An 11,511-nucleotide genomic window follows, 5' to 3' on the forward strand; every position below is an offset into this window, starting at 1 on the left:
GCAAATGTCACCTAATTTAAATTAAAAAGGCAGGAAGTGTAAAATTTTTCCAAAACCCCTCAAACTTGTAACTAATAGTCAAAATTATGTCTACTGGTGAAGAAAAGGAGGTACACAGCAGTCAAGGTGATTTTCAGTGACAGAAGTGCTTTTGGCTCCTACTGATTGGACTTTGATTTCTCCCTCAGTGAATGAGAATAAAACACACCATGTGAGGCATGTTGGATGTAAGTTAGTTTAGAGGACTATTAACAGTTGGGATTAATATTTGTCACTAAACCAAAATATTGGCAAGTACACAAGTAATAGGGAAGTGTCACAGTTTTTCAGTCTTGCTGGTTGTTTATGCTCCACTTTAAATTTTGCTGAGATACAAAAGGCCTGACTTTCACACAAACTAATAATTTAATTAGTACTAGAACTGCATGACAAGCCTGTAACTATGGTTAGGTAGAAGTGTTTGACTTTGTTATGATGCTAAACCAGATCTGGGCTCATCTGGAGAGCTGTTTTTAGTCTGGCAGTAGTTGGGTTTAACTGGACCTTCTTTCCTTGCTCTGCAGGATTTTGGGGTGGACATCTGGGATGGCTTAAGCCACTGGATAAAGTTTGGGTCCCCTTAAGGGAGTAACAAATAGTCCCTGGCCTTTGAGGCCAGAAATTGGTATTTTCTTCACTGATTTCTCTGAAAATTGACATGTTTCTCCCTCCCAAGACTGAAAAGGAAAGGGAATGTGGTGTTGAAACAGCAGGTTGGCCTCGATGCTGTTCAAGCCCACTGAGTTTTTGTTCAGCTGCTGTTTTTGAGGCCTGCCTACTTCCAATTTTAACTGTTTATCAAATATCTTCAGAACTAACAATGCAGACTATCGGTATATGTAAATCTGATGGGTTTGCTAAAGCAGATTGCGTATAGTTTTCATTGACCTTGGCAGCAATAAACAACAGTGTTTTCAGAGGGAGGACTGAGTTTCTCTGTATATTTGTTGTGCTAGGTCTTGGTTCAGGATTTTTTCCACTATCGTCTGTTAAAATTTGTTTTATGTCCTGTGTGAGACAGTGACTGATGCTGAAATCCTCCAGTGCCTTTTGGAAATGCAACAGAAGCAACTTCCAGCCCATGTCATAGGAAACATGCATGATCCTATGAATAAAAATTAAGATGAAAGCAGGGTGTGTGGGAAGACCTGGTGGTGACAGAATCATTCCTGGCTGCTTTCTTGGTTGGAGAGCAATCACAAAATGAGGATTTTTACCAAGCTTGTTTAGATCCTCATAAGTGGATTTTGGCAGGAGGCAGGATGTGGCCACTGCCAGCTGCCTTGCTGAGCTGTGTGTATTCTGTACCTCTGTAAAACTAATGATTAGGCTATGATGAGAAAATAAACCTCAGTAGGAAAGAACAGTTAGCAAACCCCTGAAGTTCATTGTCCGCAAAAAGTCCCATTTTGTAGATAGGTTTGCTTTATTTTAATAATATTAGGGGAAACGCTCCATTTTGAGACAGAAGGCATAGTGTAGACCAGGCCTATGAAATTAGATAGCACTCTTTTGCCTATCTACTGGGAAAAGGAGCAGCTGAGTATAATGTTTGCACACAGGCAGCTCTCTGTAGTGTTTCAAGAAAGGCTTTGAAAAAGATAATATTCTCATTTTTTACTTTGACAAAAAATTGCACTGACTGCAAGAGCCTCCATGTTATACTTGCAGCAATTACAGCAGTTTTCTGTGGCGTTGCTGCAGCCCTACCCTCCCTGTTTGCCACATCACCAGCTCCTGGTAGCCAGCGGTGCTGTGGCTGGGCCAGTCCTGAAGCCCAGAGGCAGAGGGTCCACCGGACAGCTTTCTGAGACTGCAAGCAAGCGAGCTGCAGCTCCACAAGAGGGGGAAATACGAGTCCAGCTTGATGACAGATACCCTTTGCTGCTTTTGTTTTAAAATAGTAAATGAGGAAGAAAAATATTATGGTTGTATCTGGTATGCAGCAGGGCTTTAAACTGCATTTACTTACCTTCCAAGCTTTCCACATACCCCTTATTTGACCAGAGGTTTGCAAACGTGGCTATGGGAGGGTTGCAGGGGTAATTGGCTGACAGCCTGGGGACTGCATTTAATTAGCAAGGAATGCACCGGCTGTGGCTGCATTCCCTGTAGGAGCAGCAATCCACGTAGCTACAGGTGCTGTCCTGCTCTCTCTTCAGGCCCAGGGACAGCCCTTCTTCACGCAGGAGCGCTGCACACGGGAAAAAATATGTTTGGGTATCACTATCAGAACAAAAGTCTATTTGTTGTTTGTTGCCCTGCCAGTGATGTCAGGCAGTATCTTTGCCTTTAGGGTCCTACTGCCCTCTTAGGCTTATACTAGATGAATCTCTGGTTGTCCAAACGTTGGTGGATTCACATTTTTTAATGCCTACGATTAACCATTTCAGGGCAGCTGGGCCTGACTGACTAGCATCAGCTGCTGATCTTACTGAGTTCATCTGGAGTTTCAAGTGATTGATACCTCCGAGAATTAAGCTCAAAGTGCACCGGGCTAGACTGCCTAGAGCTAAAATACCCACAGTCAAAGCCCATTAACTGAGATGTCTGCATTTCACTGAAATTCTCTTTGGAAGGCTGAGGCTAATTTTTCCTTTGTTGCCACCATTCTGAAGTGTTGTGCCTTGATATACTAAGATGTAATACACTGTTAAGATTTAGAAGAAAAAAGAAAAGTAGTCAAATGGCTGAATACCCTCTTTGGTACTAATTTCTAAATAAAAAAAATTCGTTTCTATTTCTATGATCTTTTTAGTTTTATCAGTTGATTCTGGTTGCCTGGGATGTGATTCAGGTGAGCTCCTGTTATGTGTATCAAAAGGTAGTATATGGTTTCAGTTTATTAAGTTATGCATTTTTTTGTAATTGAGGCTCTTCCTATAGAACACAGGAACCTTGTTAGACCTATGCTTCTTTCTGGGCTTGTTTTCCTTCTGATCTACACTTTTTTTTTCACAGTTACTTTTCAAAGTGGTTTTTTACTTGTTTTGCTTCCGTGAATCTGTTCTCCTACCATTTTCATTTTTCTCCTGTCTGTGTTCCTTAATGTGTGTGAGCACTGAGGAGTGTTGAGCACCTGGGGAAGGGCAAAGAGGCTGTGAGCTCTTAGTAGGAAACTCCGAAGTGTTGGCACCGAGATACTAACCCTTGAAGGGCACAATCCAGTATCAATGACTCTCTTCCCAGGACAGTCACGTTAGCAGGGGTGCAGAACAACTTAGGACCCCCAGCCTTACCGCAAGTATACCCCTTGCCTTAAGATTTTTTGTTCAGTGTGTTCTGAAGCTGAGAATACAAGTGCTATGGAAACCTTGAGTCATCAGTTGCTCATCACAGATTCCCACTGTGCTAGACCATCACTAGGCTTTTGTGGTCTTCCCCCTTGAATTTGTAATCCTGTTTCATTTTTTGTATATCTGTAAAGTCTGTGCCCAGCGCTCATCACCCACCACATCCTTTTCCTTCCCTCCTACTGTGCTGCTTTCTCCTCTTTCTTTTCTGCCCGGCTGCTGGATGGTAAAATGAAGGAGCAGGAGGGGGGTGTGCTGGGAGGAAAGGGGAGATTGCAGCAGGGCAAGGGAAGGGGGCAGCAGGAGAGGGTAGGACTGCTGGGAGGTAAGGGACAAGCTGCCTCTCCTTGTCTCAGGGATGCTGTAGAGTGTGTGTGCTTTGTGCAAGGCTGGGGAAGTGTTGGGGTGATGAATGAACATGTTGTGACATGGGAAATAGCTGGCACAAACTCCCAGTTCAGTTGGATTTTCCTTGCAAACACAATGGGTTTAGCTGAATAGGGAATAATTGAAGTTTGAAAATGTTTCTGACTCTGTTCTGAAATTGTTTGGAAGAGAATTGGCGTTACTACAGCCTTTTTTTTCTTTTTTTTTTTAAAGACTGGGCATGATCATAATTGGAAATTCTTGTCTTTTGTAAATGTTGCACATAAAATCTTTTATTGCAGTTACTATTTTTTAAAATGAAACTGAGTGACTTCAGGGTGGAGTTTCTGGTTTTTCTTTTTGTTTGTTTGTTTTTCCTTGCTGTCTGAGGTAAATTGTTACTTTCACTTGGCTATGGAGAGCAGTTGTTCTGTTGCCTTTTCTTTCTTTTTTTGTAGATAGTACCAAATTATTATTGGGGACTGGGGAGCTTTTTGACCAAGAATGGAGAACAGCTGCATTTTCTACCCTTTGAATATGAGATACAGAGGCTACAATTAAATACCAAAACATAGGATTAACATTTTCCTTGTTTTAACCTGAGATTAGCACTTTGATAGCTAATGTAATGTTCTCTCTCTGCACAATTACAAGTGTGGTTGCTCTAGGGAAAAGGAATGGGGGGGAGGAAGGAGAGGAGGAGGAGGGTTGGATCCTGAAGCTCTGCCAGAAGCATCTCTTGCTCTCAGAGGAAGCCTGCTGGAAGATGGAGAAGAGCCGAGCAGAAGAATGCAGAGAACAGTTTAGTTTACTGCTTGTAACTGATGTGCAACACACTGCTTCATAGCTCCACACTGAACAACAGGAACTGCCACGCTGTTTCCAGGAACAGTCAGCGGCAGATGCTTAGCGATGAAGAAAAAGGCCACATACTGAATCATTTTGACTTGGTGTCGCCTCCTCCCAGCTTTGGGAAATCAGCTGGGTATGGGTTTGAAAACCCGAAAAGTTTCACCTAAGCTACTGTGTTTATTTGCTGCTGATCACACTGTCCCCCATGAATTTGTTTAATGCCTTTTAAAATCCATTTTCAGTCTCCACAACCTCCTGAGGCACTGACTGCCACAATGCAATTATGGACGGTATGAAACAGTACTTCCTTTTGGGTGTGTTTGTTTTAAACCTGCTGCTTAATGACTTTGTTGGATGCCCCCTCAGCTTTTGTACTGCAAAAGAAAGTGAACAATTATTCTGTATTTACCTTCTCCATTCAGCATTTTATAGACTGCTGTAATTTCCCTCTGCAGTCATCTTTTTTTCTTCAACCTGAAGAGCTCTTCTCTATTTAATTTCTTCTTGTAGCAAAGCTGTTCTTTATCTCAAAAAAGATATATGTGGGCTTTTTATTACTTCTCTTTCTTTTTCCTCTCAGACAAAAGTGTCGAGGAAACCTTATACAGGAATGTCATAGTTGAAGGATTCTTTGGTGCCTCTTTGTGCCAAAATAATTAGCTTTCAGCTCTTGGAAATTGCCAAAAACTTCTGAAAGAAAACTGTTCCTGTAACCCTCTCCAGTTTGAGGTTGTATTCATGTCCAAAACTAGGTAAGAGCACGCAGCAAGTAAACAGAAGTTGTCTGAATTTGAAGTTCTCATTTGCTGCCAACAAACCTTCAAATGTAACACACAAAAATTGAGTGAGTGCAAGGAAGTGACGAAATTGGGACCTGAGAGAGATCAGGAAGTCCAGTAATTCAGTCCGCACTGAGCAAGGCCAGCAGCATTAAACAGGAACAAAGATAGCAACTCCAGGGAGGGCAGAGGGGTGGTTTTTTTTCCTACTTGGTCCAGAATAAGCACAATATCTTATATAGTGTATAAATCTTTAGATACAGAGGAGGAAAAGAGCACACTTTTATGTACAATTTCTATGTTCCTATTTGGCATAAATACTCCATTTGGGAGGCAGATGCAAATGTCTTCAGATCCAGGCATGAGCATGTGCAGGGGACACCTTGCTGCCTTCTCAGTCTGGCAAAATCACACAGCTCTTCTGCCTTGTGTCCTTTTTTCTTACTCCATTGCATTTGAGCTGACTCTTCAAGACTGCACACCTATTGCTTGCCTGCTGCTGTGTCTCAGTTCTTTGGATTTCCCATCTGGTCTGTGCTGCTGGCAACACCGTTGTACTGTGCTGTCTGCTCCTGCCGTCTCCTCCTTTCATGCCACTGCACAGAGAGCTGGTCTTGCAAGACAACATTGTGTCTCTGTCTAAGCTCTTCCTGGAACCTTGTTTCTTCCAAACGCCTACCAGATACCTCAGGAGAAGAGCCTTCGCTTCCCCTTCCTCATTATTTATCTTAAAAAAAAAATATTGAAGAAAGATCTTAGTTTTATTCTCCTGTGCACTTGCTTTTTGCTGAGTTCCTTCTAGCTTCAGGAGTGCGGCTTAGGCCTTTCTCTCCTGTCCCGCCTTGCTGTCGTCTTACCACCCACTCATTAGATCATGTCTGAAATTAGCTTGCAAGAACTACAGGGCAGGGTTGATTTTTCTTGCCTCTTTAGTGACGACTTGGCATAGTTTTGTGTGGTTTTGAAAAAACAGTAAAAACAACAAAAACCATCCCTTGTGCAGCTGGGAAAACCAAGGTAGGAAAGCCAGGTACCTATGGAAGAGGCTGGTGAAGACCTGTGGCAGAGCCAGCAGGAGCTCACATAGCACCAAAGCTTGTGCTCAGAGTAGATAATTCTGTCCGCTTCTGTAACTGTCTTCAATGATGAATAGTCATTAGGATGAAATATTTGGATTCCTTGGGGGGGGGGGGGGGGGGAATATTTTGCAAAAAATGCTTACGGTGAAATGCAACGCTTTTATTGCACAGTTTTGCTGTAGTAGCTTTGGGGCGGGGGGTTGACAACTAAATGATGATAGAGTAAACATATTGATGCCATGAAAGTGTTCAGGTTCAGTAAGATGATGATGTGTTAAGGTGATGTTGGAAAGCACAGAATCGTTTAGGTTGGAAAAAACCTTTCAGATCATGGAGTTCAAATGTTAACCTGGCACTGCCAAGTCCACTACTAAACCATGCCCCTAAGTGCCACATCTACACATCTTTTAAATACCTCCAGGGATGGTGACTCAACCACTTCCCTGGGCAGCCTGTTCCAGTACTTGACAGCCATTTCGGTGAAGAAATTTTTCATAATACCTAATCTAAATCTCCCCTGGTTCAATTTGAGGCAGAAGAGACTGACACTCGCCTCACTATAACCTCCTTTCAGGTCGCTGTAGAGAGCAATAAGGTCTCCTCTGACCCTCCTCCTCTCAGGCTAAAAACCCATAGTTCCTCAGCTGCTTTTCATAAGACTTGTGCTCTAGACCCTTCATCAGCTTCGTTGCCCTTCTTTGGATGCTCTCTAGTGCCTCAATATCTATCTCGTGGCCAGGGACCCAAAATTGAACACAGTATTTGAGGTGCTGCCTATGTTAATATTAATCCCTAAATAATACATTGGATTCCCAGTTTGGGACCAGTAATTTGATTTTAGGTGCTCTCAGCACAGACTTAATGTTCCACAGAGTGGTGTCCCTTGACATTTTGGAGACTGTCCCTAATTTTTTGTTATTTTTTTATTTGAGAGACAAGGTGCCATGCCAGTGGGGGCACTGGGTGTGCTGGGTGGAGTGAAATGGTGCTGAGGGCTGAAAAGTGACTTGCAGAGCCAAAATTGGAAGGCTGGGACTTGCAGCAGGGTCTGGTCCGCTTTGGATCAGGCATAAGCAGGATGTGGAGTATATGGTCGGGTTAGATAAACTTTCTCTGTGGGAGGTACTTTGAACTTTGTAAGGGAGAAATTCTGTTGCAGGCAAGCCACACGTATGGTAAAATAACGTAACTGTGTCCAAAAATGAAACACGCAAGAATGGCTTTCCCTTTATGATGAATACTGTCAGTTCAGAGCAGATCCCCAGCCCACACGAGTATTTTGTCATAAAATAAATGCTGATAGGTAATTGATGAAGCAATGTTAACTTCTCACTCAGTGGCACAAATCTGTGTACCCTAGCCTAGGAAAATGACTTTCCTAATCAGTCTCTGTTGGTTCCAGTCTATTTAAAAATGTGTGTTTTCAGGTGTCAGTTCTGGTAACAATATACTGCATTCATGACTCTTCCTCACAGAAACTCGGGCAGAAGGCTGTAGCTTTCCTTAGAAGAGGCAATTTTTTAGTCTGTCTTTACATTTTATGTTGTAGAATGTAATAAAATCCAAATCCTGCTACTTTGCACATTCATTTAATTCATATTGTTGTTTTCCACATGGGTAATACTCTGGATTTTACTTTTTTTTATAATGCCTTTCATCCAAAGATCCCAAGCTGATTTGGCCTGGTTCCCAGGTAGAGCTTAGCAACACTTAGCATAAGACCAGTAAAAGGAAGTAACAGGGAATTTCACGCAGTTCTTGGCTGGCTGTCAATTTAAATGCACCGACAGGTCGGAGCATCCCTGGCCCATGAGCCCCCGCTTCCCGGGGCTGTGACTGCCTGGTGCAAGTCTCTCCTGTCTCAGCCAGAAATTCCTCTCCTTTTTCTTTTTCTCCTCCTCCAGAACAAGCTCTGCTGTCTCCCAGAATTTAAAAGAGAGAGATGATAAATCTTTATGTGGGGGGAACTTGGTGGGAAAAATAGGGTCTTGGGGCTAGGAGATCCACCCCACTAATTTGTTATTTGCTGTTTGATCACAAAGATGCGCTAAGCTGAAACACACACTTTCGGTTTTGTACCTCCCTGCATATGTGCAGGTATATGCATGATTTTAATTTCTTTTTCTCATCTTCGTGTTTAGAGTAACTCAATTCTCCAGTTTTCTAAATTTACCAAGAAGGTTTCAGTTTCTTTTTCAGTAGCCAGAATATTTTTCAAACTTTTATTCTGAATGTTGTTTCTTCTTTGGAGAGACTCTTGGACTTTGAAACCGCCTCTCATATTGAAAGCCTTGCCTGTCTGAAAATTTGTTCCAGCTTGATTTGCTGTTCAAAGTGCTGCTTCATGGATTCATTTTATGTCTCCTCGGAGACATTTTGTGAGAATTTTGCTTATCTACTATTATTGCAAAATGATCCACCATCTTAGGCAACCAATCACTTCCTCATCCCCTTTTCATTGGTCTTTAAAGCAAAATGGAAATTAAACTGTGTCTGCTGTTACGCAGACTGTGGTGATCTGGCTTTCACCTTTGGACCATGGGCAGTGTTAGCTGTGCTCACATAAAAATCTTGCAGAAAGAGGAAAGATACTCTGTGCTTCGTGCATAGAAAAGGGTTAACACGTGCGTGGCGGAGACAGGGAGAAAATCAGGCTGGCTGGACTCTGCCCCTTTGCTAATAGGCCTCTTTTTCTGAAATGCATGGAAGACAGATGAAAAATCTCAGAGTTGCCCTGAATTATTTTCCTGAGCGTACAGCTTTCTCTTTTTGTGGTTAAATATGACAGTTATAGTGTAGTATTTATGCACAGTCAATAAATCAGGAGAAAATGTGCTGCAGTCAGGGCATGTATCCGTAGTACGTTCCTTATAGTTCAGTTGAAAACTGAATTCTTGAATTTGCTGAAGCCTGTGAAAAGAAATTCAGGTGCATATCTCCATGGGAGGCTTACACAAAGCCTGGTGGCCCACAGTAATGTGAAATTTGCACCTCAGTGTCCATTACTGTCCTCAATCTGCAAACCCAGACTCCTAAAAGGCAAGTTTTAGATCAGGCTCCCAAACTCTTTCTTGCCTTTAGTGGAATGATTGCAGGAAGGAGATGGAGCAAGTGAAAGGGGCAGAAATCTTTAAGGGGATGAGTTACAATTCTGTGGAATTTTGTAGTGTGGTTACAAATTAGTGGTGGGGGAGGAAAGGTGCTTCTGAGCTATATCCTGGAAAATACTGGCTTGCTTTTTTCAGAGGGGGCTGTGTGACACATTGGCAGAAGCAGCCTGGCTTTTCCTAGTGTCTGGCTTAAGAGCAGCTAACTGCTGACGAGTGAGAATATTTAGCCCTGATAGAGCACACTATCCAGGGCTTGAATTTGCTCAGCTTCTGCCATCTTGAATCTAACTCCGTTTTCTCACTCCGCCATATAGTTACTGGAGCTGAGAAGGAGATATTATTTAGCACAATTTCATATCTTTCATACTGGAGTTCAGCTGTACGCAAATTACTCATGTAAACAGGGGATTTTATCTTTCAGAAAGGGACAGTATAGATCTGTGGCTGGCAAAGAGCTAAACACTTCTGAACTCTCACTGTGTTACTGAAGATTGTATCTTGTGTGGTGCCAAGCAAATTCCTTCGCTCTGGTGGCAGGCCCTTTTTTGTATGATAGGGATAATACCTCCCAGCTCACGGGATGGATTAATCAGTATTTTTATAGTAATTTAGCAGTGACCATTTTTGCTCTGGCTTGAAGCCTTTTAAATCAAACAGGAAAGTAATCAGAACAGCTGTATTACAAGACCAAGATAGGGAGCCACAGAAGCAGAGGGAGGTTTGAAGGGTTTAGCTGTTGATCCCAGATTTTGAGTAGATAATTTCTGACTAAGGTATCAAGTGTGCCCCAAATTCAGATGGCTAATCGGTGCCAAAGCTGACCTCCTTCAGTGCCTAAAGGAGCATGGCTAGTGTCTCAGAGACACATTACTTGTTCAGGTCAGAAAGTAGCTAGGTGATGAAAAAAAACCAAACAACCCAACCAAAACCAGATGAAGCAATATAAAAGTGTTAAGAAAGACAGACTGTCAGAACTAAAATCCTTTTAGAGGAACAGCTCAGATGTTGAGCTGTGTTAGGACAAGAAACAGGAAAATAATAACTTATCAGCAGAACACGGAAAAATATCACTGATCTGTTTGGCTGGAAATTGAAATTATTTTTCCTGAATTATGTTCCTTTTTGCTGTGGGATAGAATATCTACGCAGGACCTATTTCAAAATATTTAATTATAGGAGAGCTTAATCTGCAGTAGTTGTTCTGATTAATTTCCCCATAGAAACAATTCCTTTAACTATTGCACTTGAAGAAATGTAGATGAGCATAATTTCAATTAAAACCCAAGAAAAAATTGAATTTTATAGATGTCACAAATATCTGCTGCCATAGGCTGCCAGGTAGTCAGCACTGCAAACACCAATTGTATGGTGGAACAGCAAAGAACCACTCACTCTAGCTGCATTCATACACATTAGCAACCATGGTGTCTGTTACTTTCAGGAATAAAAAGAGTCTCATTAAACTAAAAAAATGTCTTGCATTGTATCCAGAAAATTGCTAGATTTCAGCTCTTGTGGTGTCCAGCAGGAACAGGCTTCAAAAGCCAAAATCTTCAGCAGAGAAAGGGGGAGAGTATGTAAACCTTGCCTGCTGCTGCCCTTGGAAAGGTCAGCCTCTGAAATGGGGAACAAGAGAGTTTCATCTTGACCTTTAAACACTATGCTTGAATGCGAGAGAAGCGGCTTTTAGGTATCTGGCAGTCTGAAATAAAAAAAAAAAAAAAAAAAAAGGGTGAGGGTATGAACTTCTAATTGCTTAGCATTTCATATAGTCTGACTTGAGAACACTGTACGATGCAGGGCCTCTAGGTTGCCAGTTTGAATTGGCTGAGGTCAGCTGGAGTCAGAAGTTAGTCTCTGATCTCAGCTGGCTGATGCGAGAGAAATGCATAGGTGGCCTCATCAAGTTCTCGGTGCTGGGACCTAGTGGTATTAGCTGGCATCTTCTACCAATAGTTTAGTTTCCATTCACCCCTTAGCAAATCTACTCCTA

Source organism: Falco peregrinus, chromosome 13 (genome assembly GCF_023634155.1).
Source record: "Falco peregrinus isolate bFalPer1 chromosome 13, bFalPer1.pri, whole genome shotgun sequence".
NCBI lineage: Eukaryota > Metazoa > Chordata > Aves > Falconiformes > Falconidae > Falco > Falco peregrinus.